At 49.1% G+C, this 14,723-nt stretch overlaps 1 protein-coding gene across 1 annotated transcript in view; it reads left to right on the plus strand.

Moving 5' to 3' along the window:
- The window catches only part of TNFAIP8L1 (TNF alpha induced protein 8 like 1), a 32,453-nt gene that overhangs the window by 8,064 nt on the left and 9,666 nt on the right, over positions 1-14,723 (plus strand). The window contains exon 2 of the mRNA XM_053303259.1: positions 964-1,916. The gene's annotated coding sequence lies outside the window, so the exon portion shown is untranslated. The remainder of the gene's footprint in view (positions 1-963; positions 1,917-14,723) is intronic.

The raw sequence follows: 14,723 nt of genomic DNA on the forward strand, positions 1-14,723 counted from the left end.
ACCTATGGTCTGACTCAGTATATGGCAGCTTCCTATGTTGCTATGTAAGTCACGAAAAAATAATTGTTTCACTTTATTCTGCACTCATCTGGAGCAGAGGGTCTGGTTCTGGGTGCAGCACTTTAAGAAGGAGGTAGACAAATTGAAAGAGGTTCAGAGGAGGGCAAAAAAAGATGGTGAGTGGTCCAGAAAACAAGCCTTATCAGGAAAGGTTGGAGGAAGTGGGTATGTTTTGCCTGGACAAAAGAAGACCAAGAAGAGCTATGATATCACTCCTCAAATCCCCGAAGGACTGTCACACAGGAGAAGGCAAAGAGTGTTGTCTCAGAGGGCAACCTATTATGGCTTCAGTTACAGAAGGGCAGATTTCGGTTGAACATTAGGAAAAACGGTTTAATGGTAAGAAAAGTTCAAGATCAGAACCAGCCCCCTACTGCGGGTTGTGGGTTCTCCCATTCTGGAGGTCTTCAGGAAGAGGCTGGCCTGTCATCTACTGGGCATATTTTAGCTCTGGCCATCTTGCATCGAGCAGATGCTTGGACTAGAGGGTTGGGCTGGATGGCCTCTAAGACCCCCTCCAAATCTATGATCCTGTCTTTTGCTAGGTGTTTGCCCTTTAATTATTATTAGTATTATTATTTTAATTAATTGTTATTGGTTATGTCATTCACCGCCTAGAGTCTTTGGAGGAGGCGGTATATAAGAAAATTTAAATAAACAAATGAATCCTATTATTCTACTGTGATGTTATATCTTCCCGAACAATAGCACTAGGAAACAGAATAGATTATTCCAGGGTTCAGGATGGGTGAACCCCGGGGGTAAATGAAACCCCTTTGGTCCCACCCACACATCTGAAACAACAAAGATCTTTGTTTCCACGAGAGGAACCGTGACGCTGAATGAGACGAGGTGGCAGACGGCGCCGGGCGGCATTCTAATTAATTATTGTTCTTCTCGCAGCAACGTGGGCGAGGAAAGGCTGCAGGAAAGGAGAAAAGTCGAGCCCAGGAGGCAGGCCAGGCAGAGGAAGCCGGAGGAAACGGCCGGGCTCCAAAGACAAAAAGGGTCTGCAGGCCTTGACCTCTGCCTCGGCCGTGTATTGGCGCATGCTTTGTTTATGGCTCAAGGCCCACTGTAAGCCACATTTGCCGACTCTGCAATTCGAGCCTGGGAGAAGCCGTCAGCCGAACTTCGGCCGGAGAAAGCGGTTTCTGCGTATTTCGAATGCTGGGGGAATTTTCGGTCTGGGTGTTTTCGTTGGTGGGCGCTTTCCCGAAGAGAGACCAGGCAAAGGGGCCAGATGTATGCAGAGGATTCAAAGGGCCTGCCAGGGTTTCCTGGCCCCCTGCCCTGCCTGACTAGGAAGACAGCGAGCTGGGGGCATTTCCTTTGAGCACATTGCCTTCCAAAGACAGAACAAGGACTGTGAACGCGCATTGGGTTTCCTCTCTACTTTCCTCATCAGATTGCAGCTCAGCACCCCCCCACACACCCGTTTCTGCCCCGTTGCCATTGGCTGCTTCATAGGTAGCCCTGGGCTGCCGTTGGCTGCCTTACCTGTCATCCTCCTCTCCCCTTCCCTCCCACCTCAACTTACCATTGAATTTGAAACTTTGTGTGTGTTCGGCCAGAAGCATCAAGTTTCAACCTTGGACTCCAAAACCAGTGTGGATTTCAGCGAGCCGTAAGAAAGAGAGAGAGCTCTGCAGACAGGGCAGCTACTAAAACCGCTTAGGTGGCCTCAGAAGAAGAGGGGGGAAACCCAACACATGAAGGGTTTTAATCAGGACGAGGATTTGCAGTTTTCTCTCCCAGACTTCGGGGCGAGGGTGGAGGGGTCGTCAGGGGTCTCGGTAGCGATCCTTGCTCTTTGGAAGGCCAGATTGGTGGCACTGCTGGGTGCAGAAGACCAGGTAAGGCAATGGATATGGGGGTGGGGGGTAGTGGGTAGTGGGAGAAACCTGGATGGATGTTGTCAATCCTTCTGGAGCTGCAAAGTTGAAAGCAGTCTGAATTTTCCTGGCCTGGCTGGGGTTTCACCCTTCTTTCCTGAGTGCACAAACTAAGAGGATGTGAGAGAGCAGGAAAGTGTGTCAGCTGTTTTTTCCTGGTTATCTTTCTACTTTCTGGTTGTTGTTTTTAAAGAAAATAAGCAGAGATCTTTCAGGAGGCAGTAGCTAACTCAAACTTGCAAGTATCCAGTCTTTATTATGCCGATATATTTTAAAAAGCAGTTTTCCATTACGGGGGAAGGCATTTTATACATGCTCAGAGGTCTGGTAGCTTTCATTCAAAAGAGAGAGAAAAGAAGCTAGCTTCCTTCAGAAAAGAAGAGCATGCATGTACAGAGATGTATTGGCTGTTAGATATTTTGTTGTAGCACAAAAGTTTTTTTGTTTTTCTTGTGGGGAGGGATGACACTCTGCACATGTTTGGAGGAGCTTGGCCTTAGTTGCCCAAGCTTCTTTAAAACAGGAGTTCTCAAGCTTGGGTCTCCAGAGATTGTTGGACTCCAACTCCCATCATCCACTGCCACAATAACTGAAATGGATGGTAGGAGTTGTAGTCCAGCAATTTCTGCGGACCCAAGTTTGAGAGGCCCTGCTTTAAAGCAAAACGGCCTCCAGTCTAGAAGCATTTATTTTTGAACTAAGCCTTAACACCATTTGCATGGCCCTGGTTTGGGCTAGTCAGGAGTGAATTTGTCCAAGCCCCTTTTGAAGCCATCCAAGCAAGTGGCCATCACCACATCTTGTGGCAGAGAATTCCATAGGTTAATTATGCATTAACCTATGTGAAAAAGTACTTCCTTTTGTCATTCATAAATTTCTCGGCCTTCCATTTCAAGCCCACAGGCAAGAGGTGGATGAGGGCACAGCACACCCTCTCTCCTGCTGTTGCTCCCCTGCAAATGGCATTCAGAAGCATCTTGCATCTGAGGCTGGAGGTGGCGCGCCGTTGCCACCAAACTTAGCCATTGGTAGGCCTGTCCTCCATGAATTTGTCTAAGCCAGTTTTGAAGCCATCCAAGCTAATGGCCATCACCACATCCTGTGGCAGAGAACTCTGTAGATTAATTATGCACTGTGTGAAAAAGTACTTCCTTTTGTCAATCCTCAATTTCCTGGCCTTAGGAACATAGGAAGCTGCCTTATACTGAGTCAGACCATTGGTCCATCTAGCTCAGTATTGTCTACACAGACTGGCAGCAGCTTCTCCAAGGTTGGAGGCAGGAATCTCTCTCAGCCCTATCCTGGAGAAGCCAGGGAAGGAACTTGGAACCTTCTGTTCTTCCCAGAGTGGCTCCATCCCCTGAGGGGAATCTCTTACGAGTGCTCACACATCAAGCCTTCCGTTCATATGCAACCAGGGCAGACCCTGCTTAGCTAAGGGGACAAGTCATGCTTGCTACCACAAGACCAGCTCTCCTCCAATTTCATTTCCATGGGATGACCCCTGGTTCTAGTGTTGTAGTAGAACAATTTCTCTCTGTCCACACTCTCCATGCATAATTTTATACACTTCTATCATGTCACCCTGTAGTCGCTTCTTTCCCAAACTAAAAGGCCCCCAAATGCTGTAGCCCAGCCTCAAAAGGAAGGTGCTCCGGGCCCCTGATCATCTTGGTTGCCCTCTTCTGCACCATTTCCAGTTCTACAATATCCTTCTTAAGAGATGGTGACCAAAGCTGTACACACATCCGTGATAGAAGACAAAACACCCGAACGTACTCATGTAAAAACATGCATAAATTCTTGAAATGGAGGTGAATGAATGAAAAGTAAACACCAGGTGTGTCGGTGCATTCACGCTCTCCTTTAGCTGCCAAGTAGGTAAAGAAAACACAACTGACCGTAACTCAAAGGGTGAATCATTCCTTAGCAACCAGCAATTATTTTCCATCCTTCCGCCCACTTATCTAATTGTTTGCCAATGAATCAACTTGTCGCCTGCAGTCATTCGTTCTGCGGTTCCAGCCAGTCCTCTTAATTTCAGCTGGCTGCAGCCTCCTGCCAAAGGAAGGGCACTTTGCACATGCTTAGAAACATCCTGTCCTTACATCGCAGGTTTTCTGGCAGCCCTCTGGTCTAGAAGAGAAATACAGCTGCGAAGCCCTATTGAACTTTGGCTTCGCACCACCCTCTTAGGCGACCTTTCTGCACCTCTGCCCAAACGGCTTCCAGGTCACAGGGAAATGTGACTTCTGGGCAGAAACAGATTGTTGCCTCTCAAGGCAAATTGTAACATGCTGCCTTATCCTTGGCTCTAGCCTCGCCCCTAGGCTCGCCCGGGCTGATGAAACCCCACCCTCTCTTCCCCAGCCCCGCCCTCTCCTCCCCAGCACTGCCCTCCCACAGCCATTTCCTCTCCCTAAGCCCCACCCTCTTCCCAAGCCCCACCCTCATCTCCAGGCCAGCCCACTCCTCCCCAGCCCCGCCCTCTCATCCCCAGCCCCGCCCACCAAGTCATTGGTTGGCACTGACTCCGCCCCTCTCCCACATCACCTTCCAGATGCACGCTCTGTTCTTGTCCTGGGGTCAGTGCATGCTGCCGCTTGCTGTATCACGCAAAGTGCACTGCTACTAATTCTGCTGGCCCCTGGCCCTCACTGCCATTGCACCCTCCAGCGCCAAAGGTGGACAAGCTTGATGCTGGAAGAGCGAGCTGAGCTGGTGAAACTGGAGGTATTTTGCTATCTGATACAGAGATCAGTGATGCTCACACTGGCCCCAGGACATGAACAGAGTGTGCCTGGAAGATGAAAGGAAGGCGAGGTGGTGTGAGCAGGTAGGAGCCAGGGAAAATAGGGGCCAGGGAGATGGGGAGGCCAGGATGCAGATTGCAGGGGGAGAAGTGTCGGTGAGGCTGGGGCAGCAGTAGATAGGTGGGTGAAGTCCATAGCACAGGGCATGGAAGTGTGCCACCCCATGGCAAACCTGCCACCTGAGGCTGTCATCTCACCCTGGGAGCCGCCCCTGCTTCCGGGAACAGAGAAATGCAAACTGCATTAATTAGCTAGCACTATTTATTCAATAGGTGGGCAAACCTGACCCTCCAGCTATGCTTGAACGACAACTCAAATCATCTCCAGCTGGATGTTATAGTCCAACAACAGCAGGAGGCCAAGTCTGCCAATACCTCGTGGCTGGAGATGATAGCAGTTGCAGTTCAACAGCTGAGGGCCAAGCTTGCCCACCCCTGATGAACTCCATACTCAGTTTGGGGGGGGGTTCCCCTGGTGTGGAATTCATGGGTCCACCAATGAGCGACTGAGAGAGTGCAGCTAGCTTGCCCAGCAGACGTGGCGCACAGCCAGGGTTGCATTGGGACACTGTTTTGCTGTCATGATTTATGGGCCAATCTGTTATGGCACCTAATATTTCCCTACTTTGGCGGAACTAATTGGCTCGTTAGCAGCGATATTTATGCCGCTCCAGAGTGCAAGGAACCGTGATCCCGCAGAATAGCCGCCTCCTTCCAATGTCACCTGCGTCTGCAGGCTAGGCTGGGTTTTCCAGAAGGAGCTATCGATGGACGAATGGATTCATATGGACAGTCTAGAATCGTAAAATGTCTGAGTTCGAAGGGACCTCACGAGGCCATCTAGTCTAACTCCTGGCTTAGTGCAGGAAACTGCTATGGCATCCCTGGCTGACGGCTGCCCAGCCTGAAAATCTCCAGCAAAACAGAGCCCACCAATTCATGAAGCAGACTGTTCCACTGTCCGGCATTCTTACAGTCATGAAATTCCTCCCGTTGTTTGGGCTGAATCTGCTCCCTTTTCATTTCTACACACTGGCTCTAGTCTTCTTGGCCTCTGGATCTAGTCCGCTTCCCAATGTGTTCCTGCCACTGCAGGGCCCACCCTGGACCTGAAGTAGTTGATGACTGGGGATCCTGAGCTAACTCCTTATCCCGGAGACAGGTTGAAACTTGAGAGTTATCTTGCTAGATAAGCAGATCAAGGCTCTGTCTAGATCAGTGCTTTCTATCCAACAGTGGCCAGCTGGGTGCTTCTAGAACCACAGATGATTGTACATGTCACGTGGACCGACCCCTCTTCCCTAAGAGGGACCCCATCTCCTTTGCAGAGACAGGTCCTTTTGGGAAGAGAGAACATAAGAATCATAGATGTTGGAAGGGACTTTAGAGATCATCTGGTTCGGGGATTCTCAATGTGGGATCCCCAGATGTTATTGGACTTCGACTCCCATAATCCCCAGCGGCCTTGGGTTGGGATGGGAGTTGAAGTCCAATAACATCTGGGGGCCCAATGTTGAGAATCCTTTATCTAGTCCAGGGTTTCTCAACGTGTGGGTTCTCAGATGTTATTGGACCAACTCCCATAATCCCCAGTCCCAGTGGTCTTTGGTTGGGGATTATGGGAGTTGGTCCAATAACATCTGGGGGCCCAATGTTGAGAATCCTAGTCCACCCCCGCTCCACACAGAATCCATCCAGAAAGACCTTGAGGTCATTCACACAATCAAAAACGGTTTTCTACCTGGGTTTGGGAGCTGTGTGTGCTCCCAATTTTCAGTTGTATGGAGCAAGGTAAGAGGAAAACCTGGGTAGACGTGATTGTGTGGAAGCAAGGGAGGAGGAAAAGCTACCCATATTTTCCTCCTTCCCTTGCTTCCACACGACCACTAGGCTATTCACACATGCATGCAAAACTGGCATAAGGGAGCCCAGGCTGGTTTTGCATGCATGTGAGGGCCGCCAGGATCGGGCCCAATCCTGGTGGCTACACAGCGGAAAATTTAGCCATCTATTTAACCACCCTTTAAAATCAGGTGAAGGGAGTGAGCACTCCCTTAACCTCTTCTTGTTGTTTTTTGCTTGTGTGTCAGTCACAGCTGGCTGCTTGGGGCCACGATTGACACACTCAGGGAGGGGAGGGGGGATTTTCTTCAAAGCTAGGTTTAATCACGATTCTCACAGATCGTGAGAAGAGGCCCCACTTTACCCTGGTTTCCCTCCTACCTTGCTTCCACACACAGCTGAAAACCGGGAGCATGCACAGCAACCAAACCTGGGTAGAACAGTTTTTGATTGTGTGCATGACCTCCTTGGAGAATACCTTTCCTCTCCCTGGCTCTCTCCCACTCATCTCAGGCTCCTCCTCTCCTGACACACGCTTCACTCCCTCCCTCCGTCTTCCACGGGCTGACCTGTTAATTATTCAGGCCTTTTATATTGCAGCATGAAAATTTTATCGAGGCAGCAAGAGAGCTGCATATGTACGGCGGGGTTTATTGTTGCAAGGGACAGGACTTCTTGACGAGAAGCTGGCGACTTCTCCAGTAATTGAGCTGGAGATCATCGCTGCTAGGGACACGGGCCGTGTGGCCTTCAGGGGAAACGTGAGTGGAAGAAAGAAGGTTGGGGTAGCGGATGCCGGGATAGAAACCTTCTTGCCGACGGCACAGTGGATAACCTCTGTTTCAGTCCTGTATTTATGTATTTATTTTTATTTATTTATTTGACGTATTTTTATACCGCCCAAAACATGTCTCTGGGCGGTTTACAACACAACAAAATAAATGGCAACAGGAAAAAAAATTAAAAACATGAATTAAAATTTAAAAATAGTTTTAAATAATTGTAATTCTGGGTTTTAAATGTTTTCAATCTTTTAAATGATTTTAATTGTTTGATTGATTTAATGTTTTAAATGGTTTTAATTGTAAACCGCCCAGAGATGCAAGTTTTGAGTGGTATAGAAATATTTTAAATAAATAAATAATAAATAGATAAAATAAATGACAGCAAAAAAACCCCTTAAAAACATGACAACAATTTAAAATTTTAAAACAATCTTTTAAAACAATATTAAAACTATGCTGATTATTTATACACACACAACCCATCAACGTACATCCCAGCAACATGAACCACACTTGACATAGCTGCACAAGTCAAAACAAAAGGACAGTTCTCTGCCTCCAAGTAGCTTGCAATCCAAAGTTTTGATAATGGGGCGACAATGCAGGGAGAAAAAGGAAGGAGACAGAAAGATAGGAACATAGGAAGCTGCCATATACTGAGTCAGACCATAGATGCATCTTGCTCAATATTATCTACACAGACTGGCAGCAGCTTCTCCAAGGTTCCAGGCAGGAATCTCTCTCACCCCTATCTTGGAGATGCTGCCAGGGAGGGGACTTGGAACCTTCTGCTCTTCCCAGAATGGCTCCATCCCAGGACTTACCAAGCAGCCTGTTGTTCTGTTTGAGTCAGTTCTCACAGCTGTTCTTTGGAAACAAGTGCTTGTTGGTTTTACATTCAGATGTAAAATATGAACTTAGAAGAGTGGTTTAAAAGCTGATATAAAACCTGGATGTCTCCAGCTATATAGACTCTGAGGTCATTCACACAATCAAAAAAGGTTTTCTACCTGGGTTTGGGAGCTGTGTGTGCTCCCAATTTTCAGTTGTATGGAAGCAAGGTAAGAGGAAAAGCTGGGTAGAAGTGATTGTGTGGAAGCAAGGGAGGAGGAAAAGCTACCCATATTTTCCTCCGACCTTGCTTCCACGCAATCACTTCTACCCAGATTTTCCTCCTACTTTGCTTCCACACACCGAAAACTGGGAGTACACACAGCTCCCAAACCCGGATAGAACACATTTAGTGAAGCTATTCACACGCACAAGCAAAACCGGGCTAAGGAAGCCCAGCCTGGTTTTGCCTACTGCTTGTGTGTGCCGCGGGGATCAGGCCCAATCCTGGCAGCACCTCAGCAGCAAACCCACCTCCAGAGCCACCTTCTTAAATGGGGTTAGGAGAGTGAGTGCCCTCCTAACCCTGTTTTCTTGATCACCTGCCAGCCAGCTTCAGCGAGGGGAAGGAGGATCCCCATAACGAGACCTCCAGGGGACAGGGCGACGTGGGGCAATGCATCCCAGTACCCCAACTCTCAGAGCTACCAGCAGAAGACAGCAATTGTCTGAGCAGCCGATCCAGCCGCCTGGCAATAAGAAATGGATCGTCTGTGGGGGAGAGAAGCATTCCTTCCCCTCGTCCCATCTGAGCCCTTTAACTGCGATCGTGAGAAAGGGCTCTATGATTGTGTGAATGACCTCTCTGTCTATTTACCACGGAAAGTCCCTTTTCTGGAATCTGTCCCTGGTAAATCCCTATCCTATTTTGTCATAAGAAGAGCCTCGCTGGATCAGACCCAAGGCTTATCGGGGCGCTTTCCAGGTGACAGCCTGCAGAAGGGTCACGGCGGATTTCGGTAGTGTGCTTCCACACTTCCTGCGTCGTGACACCGCAGTCCCTACACGGACAGCAGGGTGCCGTTCACATTGCCAATGCCTTGTTTTGTATTTAATCGCTGCGATACAGCGCTAGGATGTCGTATATCTGGCATAAGGAAGTTGCTGTTTGGGTGGGTTGTTAGTTTCCCTACTGTTTCCATTTCGAATGCGACTTGCCTGAATGGAGGCATTTTGCTGCTGTTGAGCAGCTCGTCTGGAAAGCACCCAAGTCCAGCATCCTGTTTCCCGCAGTGGCCCACCAGAAGCTTCTGGGAAGCCCACAAGCAGGAGGAACTCCTCCAGCCTGAGGAGTTTTTCATTCTCTCCTCCTAGTGTTCCCCTGTGAATCTTTCCACATTCTCTGCTGGAAGATCACTGCTTCTGTAACAACTATACTGTAACAACTATACTGCGAAACGGTGGGACTACCCATTTCTGTTCCTCAGAACCAGCCTTACGTTTAAATAATCACCAATTCTGCCCCCAATTTACCTCCGCCTTCACTTCCCTCAGTTCCACAGGAAGCTGCTTTTTATGGAGTCAGACCCTTGTTCCGTCTATCTCAGGACTGTCTACTGTGGCTTTCCAGGGTTTCAGACTTTCCCTCCCCCACAGAGAAATGCCAGGGATTGAACCCGGGACCTTCCACAAGAAAAGCAGATAATGGGACTATTCCCACAAGCAGCAAAAATTGGGCTAGGAGACCCTAGCCCGATTTTTGCTGCTCGTGTAAACCACCGGGCTCGCAGGCCGGAACATAGGAAGCGGCCTTCTACTGAGTCAGACCACTGGTCCATCTAGCTCAGTATTGTCTACACAGACTGGCAGCAGTGTCTCCAAGGTTGTAGGCAGGAGGAGTCTTCCTTGGTCCTCTCAGGATGTGCCAGGGTGGGAACTTAGAACCTTCTGCATGCAGAGGCTCTTCCCCTGAGCCCAGAGACGGATTAAGCTTTTCACCGCCCATAGGCAAAAAGACTTTTGCCGCCATTTTACCTTAAACAAAAAAGGTTTCCCTTTTTTAATATAAGGTAAACGGTGGGACTTTCTCCTCACCCACTCCACCCTTGCTGCAGCCACCAGTGCCCACAGACAGGGGCAGCAAAATTTGAGGGGCAAAGTAAAAGGACATTGTAGAACCGGAAAAGGTGCAGAAGAGGGCAACCCAGATGATCAGGGGCCTAGAACACCTTTCTTATGAGGCAAGGCTACAACACCTGGGGCTTTTTAGTTTAGAAAAAAGACGACTGCAGGGAAACATGATAGAGGTCTATAAAATCATGCACGGTGTGGAGAAAGTTAATAGAGAGAAATTCTTTTCCCTCTCACACAACACTAGAACCAGGGGTCATCCCCTGAAATTGATTGCTAGGAAATTTAGGACCAGCAAACAGAAGTACTGTTTCACACAATGCATAATCAACTTGTGGAATTCTCTACCAGGAGATGTGGTGACAGCCAACAACCTGGATGGCTTTAAGAAGGGTTTGGATAACTTCATGGAGGAGAGGTCTATCAATGGCTACTTGTCGGAGGGCTAAAGGCCACCTCCAGCCTCCAAGGCAGGATGCCTCTGAGTACCAGTTGCAGGGGAGTGACAGCAGGAGAGAGGGCATGCCCTCAACTCCTGTCTGTGGCTTCCAGTGGCATCTGATGGGCCACTGTGCGAAACAGGGTGCTGGACTCGATGGGCCTTCTTGGGCCTGATCCAGCAGGGCTGTTCTTATGTTCTTATGCTGCTCCTCAAACTTTGCCGCCGAAGGCAAATGTCTACTCTGCCTTTCCATTAATCCACCCCCCCTGAGCCTACAAGGCATTACTCCCCTGCAAGTGGTATTCAGAGGCATCCTGCCTCTGACCCTGGAGGTAGTCTATAGCCATCAGGATTAGACCTGTCCTCCATGACAGACCTGTCCTCCATGGATTTGTCTGAGCCCCCCCCCACACACACACAGCTGGTGTCCCTAGTTTTGACTCTTGAGGATGCCTTATTCTTTTTTTTTTCCATGAGAGTTGACCAGCTTTGTGAGATGGATGCTGAAGAGGTGAAACCGCACGACAATTCCCAGGCGGCAACGCCATAAGACACATGCACATGGTACCCTTAGCGCTCATGCGCCAACAGTACACACTGGGACAGAACTCTCAGCAAGTGAGATTTCCCCCAAAGTCTAGAGAGCTTGTCTTTACTGAACCAGTTCTGAAGGAAACTGGGGAGAGTTTGTCCAGCACTGCTATCTCTTATGGCATTGACTAACCACTGCTTCGTAAGAACATAAGAAGAGCCCTGCTGGAGAAGGCCCATCTAGTCCAGCATCCTGTTTCACACAGCGGCCCACTAGATGCTTCCGAGAAGCCCGCAAGCAGGGGGTGAGTTGTGTTGTTCCCCTCAACACACACAGAGACACCTCCAAGGTCCCTTCCACTCTGACACTCTACAGTTCTAGGATAAGCAATGAGGAAAGTTCTCACTATAGGAACTTTTCTGCCAAGAAAAAAGCTGCCTTGTGTAGTAACCGGCTCTCTAGAGTTTTTCCAACAGGGGCTGGATGTCCCTATGTTAAGGATGCAGTAGAAAATCCCTGCGCTGCACAGGGCAGGGGTTCCCAACCGGGGGTCTGTCCTTCCACTGTTGCCAGACTACAACTCCCACCATCTTCAGCAACAGCTGGAGGACCCCAGATTGGGAACCCCTGACATAACAGTTGGAGGCAGAAGACCTCCAAGATGCCTTCCAAGTTTTTGTGAGGGAGGGAGGGGGAGAGATATGGGGGAGGGAGGGAGAGGGGGGAGGGAGGGAGGAGGGAGAGGCAGGAAGGAGGAGAGAGGGAGGGAGGGAGAGGGGGAGAGAAAGGGAGGGAGGGAGGGAGAGAGAGAGAGAGACTTAACCCCTGATGATCCTTTCAAGGTTTTCAAATAGAGGCCGGGTGGCCATCTGTTAGGGATGCTATAGCAGTTTCCTGAGCTGAGTAGGGGGCTGGACTAGAAGACCTCCCAGGACCCTTCCAACTCTAATATTCCCTGACTTCCTCCCATTTTTCCTCCACTACCAACCAAAGCCGAATAGCAATTGCAACATGTAACTACTTATCAAAGCTACGGCAAGATCTAGGGATGTAGAGCTGCCCTCTGGATCTTTTGGGCAAAGAGATAATCCAGCTCAAAGTGTGTGTGACACATTGCAAAAGGACATGACATTGAGTCTTGCCCCAGGTGGTAGCAATCAGCCCTGCCATCCCGCGATCCAGGAACATCGCATCGCAATCCGGGGAGCTTAAAAAACATAACCAAGCCTTATCTTTCCCCTCTTTGCAGCCCGACAGAGTCAGAGATTTCTGCAATTCCCCCCTGCAGGGTTGCTGTGCATTTTATGATAAAGCCCCCCCCCACACACACACACACCGCCGCTTCTTTTATTTATGCATTTTTAAATGATGGGACCCTGCTGGCATTGTGAGCCATCCAGGAAGGAAACCTGCTGCTTTTCTTGTTGAGGAGATGCTTGTCTCCGAATCACCTTGTCAAGAAAACAGCTTTTCTTTAAAATAATAGGGGCGGGGGAGGGAAGAGTCCACGATCCCAACAGATGAATTTCTAAAAAGATGCCAGAGAATTTCTAAAAAGGGAAATTTGGGGGGTGTGCCCAAAAAACACAATATTTTCTGATCCTCATGGTCAGAGCTCGCTGTGGCTACTCAGGAGTAAAAGGAGAGCACTCTATTCTAGGGTCAGAGATGCTCTAACAATACAGCACTTCTTCCAGCAATAAAGCCGAACTCGGGCTGAATGCAGGTTATAGAGCTGCAGGCTTCACAGAAGAAAGTGTAGGCCAAGGCTTTCTAGCCTGGGCTCTACAGATGTTGCGGAACTACAACTCCCATCAGCCTCCGCTACCATTTATTGTGGCTGAGGATGATGGGAGTTGTAGTTCAGCAACATCTGGAGGCCCCCAGGTTAGGGAGCCCCCGGTGTAGACCATTCTGAGTGAGATGGACCAATGGTGTGCTTTGATATATGGCAGCTTCCTACGTTCCTGGATCACTGTGGATGGAGCCAGCTCATAAAAATATTCAGGCAGGTTAGGGATGTGCGTTTCAATTCGGGTACAAAGCTATTTGTACCCAAATGTGCCTGTTTTGGGCGATTGGTGGACAAAACAAATCACGCCTGTGCTAGCTGGCCAGATTCGGGTCCAAAACAAGTCGGCCAGATTTCGGACCCGAAAAATTTGTAGATTCAGACCTCCATTTTGTGGCGATCTCTCTTGCTGTCTCCATTTTGTGTCAGGACTTTTTAAAAAAAAAAATCCCTCCCTCCTAGGCTTCAGATTGGTGACTTACAGTGTTTAATGATTGGCTGGCGATTCCCCCCTGGTTCCAGATTGGCTGGTTTGCATTCAAATCTTGTGTTGCCCGGGGTGACTGACCCTGCATTGGCTAGGGGAAGGGTCAAAGAAGGGACAAGGGTGCGTGGAGTCCGAAGGAGGGATTTTCAAACGTACTTAAGGAGGCAGGCAGCCACTATTCTGCCTCACTGGAGGAGAGACAGAGGCGGGGGGAGCTTTGCTTTGTCTTGCTGCCTGGAGTGGATTCTCTGCTTTTTGTTCCTGCTTTCCTGCTTGAGGAAAAGAGAAGAGACTTTTTTTTCACCCCTTTCCTGTTGCTGAGAGAATAACTGCCTGCGCCCGCTGTCTGTGCGAATCAGTTTGGGTACAAAACAATTTGTACCCGAATCTACCTGTTCTGGGAGATATGTGGACAAAACAAATCGTCCCTGTGTTTGCTGGCCAGATACGGACCCAAAACAAATCGGGGGTCATTTGATTTGGGTACAAATCGAATTTTAAAAATCGATTCGTGCACATCCCTGAGGCAGGTCACTCTGCTTGACCACCTAAATTTCTGGCCCCTGGACAACTATCTGGAGGGCTGAGCATTCCCTTAGAATACAAATGTGGGCCGTCCCTGCCCTAGACTCTATGGGAAATGGCACTAGGAGGCCAACCAAGAATCACAGAATTGGGAGGGGTCTCAGAAGTCCACCCACACTGCTTAGTGCAGGAATCTGCTACAGCCCCCAGGCAGATGGCCATCCAACCAGCCTCCGTCTGAAAACCTCCAGCAAAGGAGAGCTAATCACTTCATGAGGCAGGCTGTTCCACTGTCCTCCAAAAGCTCCTGAAATTCCTCCTGGCATCTAGTCTGATCTGTTTCCTCGTCATTTCACAGAATCATATAGTTTAAGAGTTGGGAGGGAGCTTAGAGGCTTTCTAGTCCAGTGCAAAGAGCTGCGACAACAACCCTGGCAGACGGCCATCCAGCCTTTGAACTCTTGCTACTTCAGCCTTTTTAATATCTTTCCAGGGGGTGCCTGTTCTCAGTGGTGGATTAATGCATAGGCAAAGTAGGCACTTGCCTACGGCGGCAAATTTTGAGGAGCGAAAAATTTGCCTATGTGTTA

The sequence above is a fragment of the Hemicordylus capensis genome, chromosome 2 (assembly GCF_027244095.1).
Source record: "Hemicordylus capensis ecotype Gifberg chromosome 2, rHemCap1.1.pri, whole genome shotgun sequence".
Lineage (NCBI taxonomy): Eukaryota > Metazoa > Chordata > Lepidosauria > Squamata > Cordylidae > Hemicordylus > Hemicordylus capensis.